Here is a 12,452-nt window from a genome sequence, read left to right on the forward strand (position 1 = left end):
CCCATTCTTCATTCTAGAAACACAAGGATGATGCAGCTGTAAGATCCAAATTGCACATAAAGGCCAATTCACACCACACAAAAAAATGCCAAACAAACACCATCAAACAAGTTGGCCGCTGGATTTAGAATTTTATGAAAAAATAACATGTTCAGTCGGGTGAAAACAAACTCCGACCAACGGCAATAGACGCCAACAGGGGTAACACACTGATCCAACAAAAGTGTTTGTTGGTGTTTGTCTGTGCAGTCTGTATTATCCTTAAAAGTACCATGAAATTCCCTAAACACTTGTGCGCTATTCCAAGTCTTCTGAATTTATTCATTTGATTAATGTGAAAATCAAAATCATGTCCTCCCCTATTTGAATCTGGCACGCACGCGAGAACTTGCACTTGAGCGCCATTTATAGAAGACGGAACTGCACATAAACCTCATTGGTTCTCACATCTGTAGTTAATATTGGATATTTGAATGTTTAAAAAGTGATCAAGATTTGGGTTGAAGCTAAACTCTGTAAGGCCTCTGTATGGCCCTCCAGGAACTGAGTTTTCACCCAGCACTAGATAAAACTATGTATATAACTACGCTGATAAAAAATAAAGTCAATCAATAAGGAAAAAATATTTTAATTTTCAATATATAAATAAGTAATGAGAAAAACACATAACATAGCTGAGGCACAGAGGCCTTTAGCCCCATTAATGTTATTTTGGATACAAATTACTGCCAACATGAAAACAATCAAAAGTATTTGTATTCTGCCAGATACAGAATTCAATACAAGGTTATGCACTTACAAGGCTAAAGGCTAATAGTTATTCATTAATTACAGTAAAAGGGTTACCCTGCCGGTATTTGGTTTAAAGAAACAACAGAAATCAATCAATATATAAAAAAATGTATATGCTGAATAAAGTTTTATGGATTAAGTTGTTGGCTGTATTAAAAAGATCACCAACTTATTTAACATTATTGCAAAACTGTGACATGGTGGTTAGGATAATATGTGTTCATATGCTCAAAAGATTTTCATGGATCAAGCTGTCAAATAGGCTACATTATGTATAATGTAAGATAACATCCTCTGATCTCTCAAATAAAATCACTAAGTGCTTCCTGAGCAGCAGTCAAACGGCCCAGACGAGACTGCAAGTATTTGCGTCTTTTGCTGACGTCAGAGTCCTCAAACAAGAGCTCGCTCACGTTTGCCCCTTCCAGTATACTCAGCATGTCAGTACACAGGAGCTGAGCAGTCTCCTTTAGCATGTAGAAGGAGATCAGCATGGGCAGTTGGTCAGCCATCCTCTGCACCACAATCTGAAAGAAAACGAAGAGCCACTAAGATACTTCTCTCTGAACAAGGCTTCAAATTCATTAATGAAGACTAGATGTACCTCATAATACGCCTGCAGCATTTCACTGTACTTGCTTTTTATATCAAAGACAGGTAATTGCGCTTCTGAAAATTTCTCGCTGCTAATCTCATTCAAGCACTTCAAGTAGATGGGATCTTGAGTGAATATCATGCTTTCCATTTCAAACTGATCCATGATCTGCTGCTCTGTTTTGGCTTGCTGGCTTGACTCAATATTGTCGATTTTGTTCTATGATGTCAAGTGAAGAAGTACAGAGGAACAAGGAGTCAACTGACAGAATTTTTGTACAATTGTTAAAATTCAGTTTCGAATGTTGTGTCAAGGGATGCTATGGGGAAACTCCTGTTTACTCTGAATTCTAAAGCCTGATTTGTTCACGCTTGTGTAGCGGCCCGCCAAAAGGGGTAGGGCCAACTGCTATATAAATTAGCTGAGTGCCATTTCATCAGAATTTTCTCCTTCAGTGCGAAGATCATCTCCTTGCTGGACTCTGAAGAGAAGAAGCAGCAAGAAGCTTGAAGCCTACTCGCCTCTTCCCCTGCGGCCTTCCGGTGACCTAAAAGAGCCTTTCCTGAGCAAATTTTCACTGCAACGCTGTTTCAAATGTTGCGCGCCGAGTGAGGCTCGTACAGGGAACTCCTGCATGACTCAGACAGGCACAGTGAGTGCGTCGCTTGCCTGGGCAGCGTTTACGCTGATGCTGTGCTCACCGGGACAGACTGCTCTCACTGCGAGAGCATGAGTCTCACCCTGTTTCACTTGTGGATCGGCTTCTTTCATGAAGGCAATCCTCACTCGTCCGCTCTTCCATTTCAGCGGGGCAACGGGACTGACTTGAACTTATGCCGGCACAAGTCCTGCATGCTTCACTCTCCCTGCAATGCCTCGACTCACCAGTGTATTTTACACATAAGGATCAGTGCCCCTAATCTGCAGTGAGCAGCTTGAATTCCTTCAGTGGATCTGAGAAGGAAGCTGTTGCTCCATGTCGCTGACAGCTTCAGATGCAGAGGAGTGGGTGTGTGCTTCCTCCCAAGGATTCAGTGCGGGCCAGCGTGGACAGCAAGCTGATTCGTATCCTCTTGAAATCCATGGAGGATCTTGGCTTGGACTGGTCGGCTCCTGAAGAGTCCAGCCTAGAGCAATGCCTACACATCAACTGCCTGGAGATGTTGGCGGTTTTTCTAGCCCTGAAAACCTTCCTACTAGCCTTAAGAGGGTACCACGTCCTGGTCCATTCGGACAACATGATGGTGGTAGCCTATATAAATGGTGTGGTCTCACTGCCTTTACAGGATGGCCAAACGCCTCCTCCTATAGGCACAGTGCAATCTACTCTCACTGAGTGTAGTTCACATGCCGGGCAGACTGAACCAAGGAGCGGACAAGCTGGAGGAACTCATTCCCTGGGTTGATCCAGCTGCTATCAGCAGCCCCTTGGCCAATTCCACTGAGGAAAGACCTCCTCTCTTCGTGTTTAGCACCAACAGGAATCTTTAAAGCTCCCAATAAGGGTGACTAACACCAGTTTGGTTGAACAGGGTTCAAAGAGTGCTGATATACAATCCAACAGCAATTTGACTGTTTGTATCTGCTTTGACTTGCTTTAGTGTCAGAGCAAAAGAAGACAAAGTAATTAGTGACACGGAGTCTATTAGTATATAGTATATTAACTTCTTGTTTATTAAACAATATAATTTCACAGTTGTGCTGCTATAAGGCTGCACGCGCATCTACAACTGTCACATCAGTCAAAAGATTCTGATGAAATGGCGCTCAAAGCTAACTTATATAGCAGTCAGCCCCACCCCTTTTGGCGGGCTGAAGTGCCATTTGTTCATGCAGCTACACGAACGTAAACAAATCAGGCTTCAGTATTCAGAGTAAACAGGAGATTCCCCATAGCATCCCTTGACACAATGCTCATTCCCTTATCTCAGGGAACCGAGGTTACGTATTCTGCAACCGAATTGACTCCCGAAAAATGCAGCTAGTGACAACAACATTTTTTAGAAATTCTATGCAGTGTGTACGGAATCAAACTGAACAACTAGTTAATGATGTATTTAAATGCATATCAGAGTTATCTTTTCTGTATGTGCGATGCAAGAAATCACAGGGTACACTTTGACTCGCTAGTGTTGCCAGATCTTGCTAGAAATAAACAAAACAACAGCAACAACAAACAAGAACAAACTCAAAATAAACTCAAATCCAAATGTGTTATCTTGGATATAAGCCACATACCAAAATATAGCGGCCTGCACTTGCCTACTTTATCGCTTTATAAGCCGAGCCCAAAACAATAAGTCCAAAGACACAAGTTAATAAGTGATGCTTATAATAAGTGGACATGGCAACCCTCCAAGAGCACGCTCTGCAGAGCAACCTTCCAAACATGAACAAAACGTTGTAATATTACTTTAATCAAAAAAGCGGATATCAAGTGCATGAGAGAGCAAAATGTTGATATGGTTACAACAACAATGTCAATCATCGCAGTTTTGAGAGTGAGTTCGTTTTCGTACACACATGCAACTGTAATTTAGGGGATTCACTTCCATATTTAAATGCGGTTGTCACTCCTTAAACTTTACAGTGTGCACATGGCCTTTGTCACAAATATGGAGCAATATTTACCATAGTGGTATTTAGAAGAACAGGGTCGTTTCGGAAACATTGGTGAGACACGTCAGTGAATTGCTTGAGAATGATGTCTTCAAAAGTAAAACAAAAAGACAAACAGCCACAAATATTTTAGGCTTGATGATTCAGATATGATACTACAACAACATTCTAAGTGTACAGTAATCCTTTGATTTTAGGTTCTAGTTGAACATAAAGATGCGTGACAGTACCTTTTATGGAATTGAGTGATTTGATGGCTGGCTCTTTAAGTTTAGCCACACGGTCCTGCAAAATCATCTCAAAAACTGTAGTTGCTGAAGCCGAGTAGTTCCCTTCCTCTGTAATTCTGGCTAAGCTCCTTCGAACTGTCAACTTGTTGGGAGCAAGAGGGATTTTTTTCATATAAAAATGAAAATAAAATTCTTATAAAAGCTGAACAAGGTTCAAAGGGTGCTGATGTTCAATCCAACAGCACTTTTCACTGTTTGTATCTGCTTCGACTTTATTGTCAGAGCAAAAAATTTGTGACACTGAGTCTAAAATGTAAGTTACTCAATATTAACTTGTTTATTAAACAATATAATTTCACAATTGTGCTGTTGGTCTGAATATCAGCAAGTATTAAATTTGAAAATGTACTGACAGGACGTCTTTGTGTCATTAAGACCATCATTCCACTTCTTGTATTCAGTCCGAAGCTGGACAAACAAATTTTCCTTAATGATCAGCTCTCCAAATGATAAGGACTTGATTTTATCATTGAATTTTGTTAATATCTGTGAGAAATAAATAATAATATTTGTTACGTGAGCATGTTTTAAATTATATTAGCATTGTACCTCTGAAGAGGTAAAGGAGGCAATGTTAACTTAGAAAAAAAAAAGATAAAATCTGAATTGACAACACAGAGATAATACCATAAGTTTTATGGTTACAGATGACATCTACAGCAGAGGCACCATGTCTGACGTGACAGTGTTTGGTCTTATAATTCTCAATTGTTTTACATTTTACAAATGTGCTGTGCTAGGCGACATTATAACACTTTTTTAATTCACTCTTAAACACAGTATGAATACAGCTGTTCATACCAAAGGTATCCCACATGTCTTTATATGAATGATTTATTCAAATAAAGATATTTGGGTTACCTTTGCAATGTCTTCAGAACGTTTTGAGACATTTAAACATTGTGCTTACAACATACAGGCCAATTAAATTAAGAAAATTAATCCAATTTTGTTCATTAGCATACCAATGCATTGCCTAATTTCCTGCAAATTTGGCAATCATTTCAGGATTTTTTTTTTTAAGTAGGGTTTGACATCAATTTCAAATTGGTGTGGATTTCATTCTTTTTGAGAAACTTTGTTATTGATTTGACAATTTCTCAATACTAAATCATTTAGAGGAAAATGTCATTTTCATATTATTTTCATCTGATATTTCTATGGTTAGTAGCATAAACATAACTTATCTAATGGTCACACTTTAATTTGGGGTCAAATTCTCACTATTAACTAACTATTAACTATGACTTTTGCCTCGATAATCTAAATTGCTGCTTGTTAATAGTTAGTAAGGTGGTAGTTAAGTTTAGGTATGGGGTGGATTAACCAATATGCTGGTAAAATGCATGCTAGTTTAGCAGTGAGAATTGGTCCTAAACTAAAGTGTTACCTGCCTAATTATGTCACTTCCCTGTGGATTCAGCCCTAATAATAATTCTGATAAGCATGAAGATAGCCTGAGTTGATCAAATTCTTACTTTAATGAGGAATTGTTTGGCTCCCTTCAGGTCCTGTGGTGGTCCAGCTTCACACTCCTTCGGCTCATTCCTCACATCCCACAACTGCTTTTTTATCTGCTCGTCACGCTTTGGCAGTGATTTCTGACAGTGATGAATATAAAACAGATGTAAATAACCCAATAGATGCACAGTGGATATTGTAAGCAGCATTGGGGGTAATGCATTACAAGTAACGTAATTTACATTATCAGATTACTTTTTTCAAGTAACTAGCATTACTTTTTAATTTACATTAATTTTTATGTTACTTTTATATAAGTAACACCAGTTACTTTGTTTCCCCATGTATTGACTGACAGCTCTCCTTTCCCCATATTGAAAGAAATCAGGAGTAAGTGCAAAGGTGTTGTGTGCGCTGTGTGAACATGATCTTACTGTAGTTCTAGACTAAATGTCAACATGCATTTACTGAAGAAAAACAAACAGATTCAGCATTCCTCAAAATCAACCAAAAAAAACTGTTAAATGCAAACTCAGAATATGACACAAAAATACTTTATGTATTGAATCCCATTTTATTAACCAGTGTCTTTGCTGCTGGCCTGCAATAATCCAGTTCAACCATATTCATAAGCAAAAATGACTTTAGATAAACATAACATTTTGGTTTCCTTTGTTTGTTTTTGTGATTGAGAAGAAAGTGTCAAACTTTTTTTAGTGAGTAACACAATATTGTAATGCATTACTTTTAAAAGTATCTTTCCTGAACACTTGTTATAAGAGAAAAATATGAATATGAGCATGAACAGGCTCAAAACTAGTGAGCCACCTAACTGTTTTGGCTTTTGGACATTCTTCAGACTGCAGTGTGTGCTAAAAAACAATGTGAATAGGCCTTTACAAACTTACTTTAATATGACTGACAAGATCTTGAGTGAGTTTGATGGCAAGACATTTAACAGTCGCTTTATTCTCATCTCAAGAGGGGTCTGTAGAAAAAAAAACAGAAGGAACACTTTGTAAAGTGGCATTGATATGAAGAGAATATAAGTGAATCTGATTAAAAAATACATTTATTATGATATAGTTGGATATATGCAGCATTTAATTTCGGCCCACAGCCCTCAGTCAAGTTTGATTTTTGGCCCTTCATAGCGACGTTACACGTCAACGATTGTACTAAAAATGGAAACTAAGGGAAGCTAAGGAGAAAAGAGCATAAGGATACAAAAAATGAAAATATAAGCAGAAAATGTCTGAAAACAGAAATATAACCAAGGAAAACATTTTTTTTTTTTTTGTGCAAGTCGGATAATTTTGCATTAATTTTTCTGTTTTGTGCAATACGACTTTAAATGTGATTAAAGTTTTGATTCATGCTTATTATTTTTAAAATGCATTTTTACGCATTTTATTGCATGCCTGTGCACATATGCTTATAGACCAAACATGTAATACGCATGCCGTCATCATTTTCACAAAATTGGTTTTCGTAGTTTACACGGCGACAATAATGGTATCATTTGGTATCATTAATGGTATCATAAAAACTTGCACTTTGAAACCTATTTTCAAAAGTTTGCATGCTGTTGTTGTGTAAATGATTGGACAAACACAAGGTACATAGCAAAGATGGTGACGTACATAACACTGGATAGTCTTCATGACATGAAGTCCAATACATGCAAAAGTTCATCATTATTAGTCATCAGCTTTTATACAATATGTAGGGCGCCTTGTGTGAGAAAAACCTTCAGATTATACACAACTCTATTCTCTGTCTCTTCTTTGTAAGTAACCAAAATCACACGCAACGAAAACGAGACGTGTGTGTCTGCAGGGCACAGTTGCTTTCTCAGAATGTATGGAGTGACAGACAACCAGTTGTTAAGTCTGGTTCTGTTAACACAGCAGGGCTTCAAAAATGCGTTTGTGTGAAAGTAGTCACTGCTGGTCACTACTGAGTACATGTAATCTGGATGACGTAATCAGATTACAAAAATTAAGTACTTGTTATTAGATTGTATTACATTTTAAATTACTCGTAATCACAGTTACTTTTTTTTATTGATTACATATTATTCTACAAATAATTCAAATTAAATTATTTGTAATTTGTTGATTCTCACTAATTCTTCTTTTTCATTGTTTCAAGTTTCCATTCTAAAATAGCCTACCGCTTATAGGCAATACATTAAGAAAGTCTTCCAGTTTTGTGGACATTCACACAAAGAACAGTCACTAGTCAGGTGGATGTAATTACACAGACCATAGGTTTCTTTTTTTGGAAATGCACCCCTGGTCGGAGGCTTATGTAAATATTTTGTTTATAGGGCCAACGTTTCAACTTGTGCAATGCACAAGTATTTAGTAGTGCATACTGCATAAGCTGAAATGTCAACAAAAGTCAAATTATATTTTCTTTCGATCGTAACCTGAAAATATTTAAAATATCTATTTTAATTCTGCTTGATCTATATTTATCTTCTTTTTTTTATTTAACCCCCCCCCCTCAAAAACAAACATACAAACACTAGCTTTCTATTTTTTCTATTCTATCTACTTGTTTTTCTTTGTGTGTGTGTGTGTGTGTGTGTATATGTGTGTGTGTGTATAATATATATATATATATATATACACCTTGCTACGTGTACTGCGTTAGGCTAACCGAGACTTGTCATTTGCACTTATATATTGTTGCTCTTTTGTTAGTTTTGACTGCTTTTATTGTCCTCATTTGTAAGTCGCTTTGGATAAAAGCGTCTGCTAAATGACTAAATGTAAATGTCAAATATTCATACAGAAAAATATACTGGAGGCCATCAAAGTTTAGTGAAAATCATCAAAATCGCTGGTGGTGGCTGGCAACTTAAAAAAAGAAAATGCTAGAGCTTGTCAACTTCCTGATAAAACCTATTTAAAAAAACTTTTTTTTGCATATAGGAATTTGCATACATTTGTGTGTATATGGGTGTGCCTATACCTCCAGGAATGTTTTGCATGAAAAGTGTCTCCTTCAGTGGACGTACGGCTCTCACGTGAAACTAGTCACGCACAGGAGCATCACTAGGGATTCTGGGCCCCTTGTAAAGGTGAAAATTCACCTCTGAAATCACATTTGTATGCACTATACAGTGTTGGGGAAAGTTACTTTTAAAAGTAATGCATTACAATATTGTGTTACTTCCTAAAAAAGTAACTAATTATGTTACTTAGTTGCTTTTTATTGAAAGTAATGCGTTACGTTACTTTTGTGTTACTTTTTAAATCTGGACAGGGCTTGCTTGTTTGCTTTTAAAATAAAAAGTTCTATTTTTGGCAAATATAAAACCCTTTCACACCAAAAGGCTCAGGCTGAAGGAAATGTAAATTCTCGTCTGTACAGTAGAACACAGAAGAAGAAAGTTCAACACTCTTCAGCAATAAAAGAAGAAGAAATGTTAGTTTATCGTGTGTAAATTTTGCTTATTAGTACAGTTGAATTGGATCACTGAAGGTCAGCAGCAAATTGGTTAATAAAATGGGATTAAATACATTAAGGATATTTGTATTATTTAACATATTTAATTATTGCAGCTTTGAGTCATATTCTGAGTTGCGTTTTTAACTGTTTTTATTAATTTTGAGGACTAACTAGCTAATAACTAACTAACTAAATCTGATTTTTTTTTTTGTGAGTGAGTGAGATGAATTAATACGTTCACATTTATTCTAGAACTAAAGTAACATCTTACTCCCGATTTCTCTCAACAAGGGGACAGGAGAGCTTTCAATCAATAAATGGGGAAAAAAAAGTAACTGGCGTTACTTATTTGAAAAAGTAACTCAGATATTTTCTTGTAAATTAAAAAGTAATGCGTTACTTTACTAGTTACTTGAAAAAAGTAATCTGATTACGTAACTCGCGTTACTTGTAATGCGTTACCCCCAACATTGGCACTATATATATATTAAAACTAATATAAATATCCTACAAGGCATTTTTACTGCAGTATTGAATCATAGCATGGCACCATTATTCAACAGTGTATGATCAGTCATCTGTGCCGTTCCACATCACTGTTAATTGTTTTTTGAGTCGGTATCCTGTAAATCTGATGCATCTCTCACAATTTCATCGTACCTCACTGTATTTGCATCATTTTATGGGTTAAGTGGGCAGGCTTGAGGGTTAGCGCAACCTCACAAAATATGCTACTCATGGTGGCGGCACATCCTGGTATTTCTTGCTTGACAAGGTGTGATACGAGATGTTTGTCCCTGCATCACGCAATGTGCTACCCATGTTGCAATTTTTAAACATGACAATTTCAACTACTGCGAGACAGATTTCAGCTGGCAATTCGTTCTCAGAGCTGAGTTCTGATTTACTTCACTTGACAAAATTCATTAAAAAAGAGCTTCTGTATCCACTCTGAATGACCGTGCTGTAAATTTGACTTCTCTGGGGCTTTTTACTGAACTTGTTTGTGCATCCCAGACAGACAGGTTTCACTTAAACAGCGTTTCCGAGAAATCAAGAGGTTGAAATCCTGTGTCAGACTGGATTTATGGTTTATCATACAGAACTATTATTTCATCGGTTGCACTTTATTTTAAAGTATGTGTACTTACAGTGTACTTACCTAAGAAAGTACTGCAATATAAGGTAACTACATGGGGTATGGTTAGTACCTAGTTATAATAATTACTTGAATAAGTGCATAGTATGTACATGAGGAACAAGACTGTAAAATAAAGTGCTAACATTTCATCCACCCATTTGTCTATGCAGATATTATATATACATACATACATAGATGTACATACACTACCGGTCAAAAGTCTTAAATAATTAGGTATTTTTTATGTCTTTTAAGTATATTCTATTGAGAAGCCTCTTAAGAAATCTTAATTATTCCAAAGTTTTGACCTTTATTTTTGGACCAAAGTGCAAAAATTGTACCTTTAGTGGTATAACATCTTGCCACTGGGACAGTGCCCCCAAAGGGACACCTTTGTACCTCCTTTACCCCTAAAGGGTTCATAATAGTACCTTAGAGTAGTAATATGTACCCTTAACTTCATAATGTGGTATTGTTATGAAACCTTTAGGGATAAAGGACTAAAGAAGGTACTGCATCAGTGACAAGCTGTTTTTTATAATCAGTGCTGGGTAGATTACTTACAAATTGTAGTATGTTACTGATTCCAAATTACATGACAAAAAGTATAGTTAGTAACGTAATCCATTACATTACACATTTTAGATCATATTATCAGACTACATTCTGATTACTTTTGACCTAACTCCTTTATCACATTGATTTAAATAAGATAATCTTGTGTCATATTGATAAAAAAATACAAAGAGAAAGAAAATATATTCCATTCGTTGTGATTAACAACATGAAGTGCATTAAAGATTACATCATCACATCAGGGTTTCCCAAACTGGGCTTTATGGGTTTAATGAATAGCTAATAATATATTTTTTTTAATTATTCGTTTACCTGCGAATCCGCGATGAATCGGTGAACTAATGATTCATTGGCCAATTCATGAGAGCCATTTTTCATTCCTGAATGAATCAGCAGTTTGAACAAATCAAATGAATGAATGACTCAAAATCGCATACTCTCATAAGTAGATACTTATTTTGAATAAGTAATTACTCTGCGTCCTCAAAAAAAATAGTAAATTCTATATAGTATGAATGCGTGTAGTATGGATGTAATCTGGACGTACTACATTTGCCATGTTGTCATGGTCACGTGACCTGCATAAATCCTCTGCCGTGGCCTGAGTACTGTGAATTCAGACACACTTTTGTCACATACTGTTTTTCGCCAAATATATAGTAGGGAAGTACAGTATGCAATTTCAGATGCAGCCCACGGCCTACTCATTAAGACATTTACACAAGACATTTAGTTTCTTCATAATTTCATATTTACATTTTAATAAAACACCCATTAAAGGGATAATACATTGATGATTCACCCTCATGTCATATCAAACGTGTATGACTTTTTTATTTTGTGGAACATGAAGCTATTTTGAAGAGCGTTGGTAACCAAACCATTTCAGAGGAAAGAAAGTCTTTCAGGTATGAAACGCCATGAGGAAGAAATAATTAATTATTGACAGAATTTCTCATTTTAGGGTGACCAACGCCTTTAATACCTATTTATCTCATGGCATTATTTATGCAATTTCAATTGCAGTGTAAATGCATCCATGCCACATCTGAGCTGCAATAAACTGCCTGTAAATATGTCTAAATATCAAATCAGATGCAGCTTCTGAAAAAAAAAAATCTAAATACTTCTAAAACTATATATATATATATATATATATATATATATATGAAACAACATACGGAACTACCAAATTATGCTACAAGTTTGATTGCAACATAATAATTGCCGTTAATAGTATTCATAGTCTGTTTAATTACGTCTTTAATTGATTTTTCCGTACATTTCTGCCATATGTACATTTACTGACATAGTCACCACTGATAAGCTACTACTAAATATAATGTAGAAACATATATTGTACAGCTGCTTTGCAACGATTTGTATTGTGAAAAGCGCTATATAAATAAACTTGAATTGAATATATATATATAGTCCCTAGAGGGGGCAGTCGTGGCCTAATGGTTAGAGAGTCGGACTCGTAACCCAAAGGTTGTGGGTTTGAGTTTCGTACCGG

The 12,452-nt window shown here is 36.2% G+C and overlaps 1 pseudogene; it reads right to left on the reverse strand.

Moving 5' to 3' along the window:
- Nucleotides 1-679: 679 nt before the first annotated feature.
- LOC107661765 (interferon-induced GTP-binding protein Mx-like) lies at nucleotides 680-10,041 on the reverse strand (annotated as a pseudogene).
- Nucleotides 10,042-12,452: the final 2,411 nt, after the last annotated feature.

This window comes from Sinocyclocheilus anshuiensis, unplaced genomic scaffold (genome assembly GCF_001515605.1).
Source record: "Sinocyclocheilus anshuiensis isolate Anshui unplaced genomic scaffold, SAMN03320099.WGS_v1.1 scaffold207, whole genome shotgun sequence".
Classification (NCBI taxonomy): Eukaryota; Metazoa; Chordata; class Actinopteri; order Cypriniformes; family Cyprinidae; genus Sinocyclocheilus; species Sinocyclocheilus anshuiensis.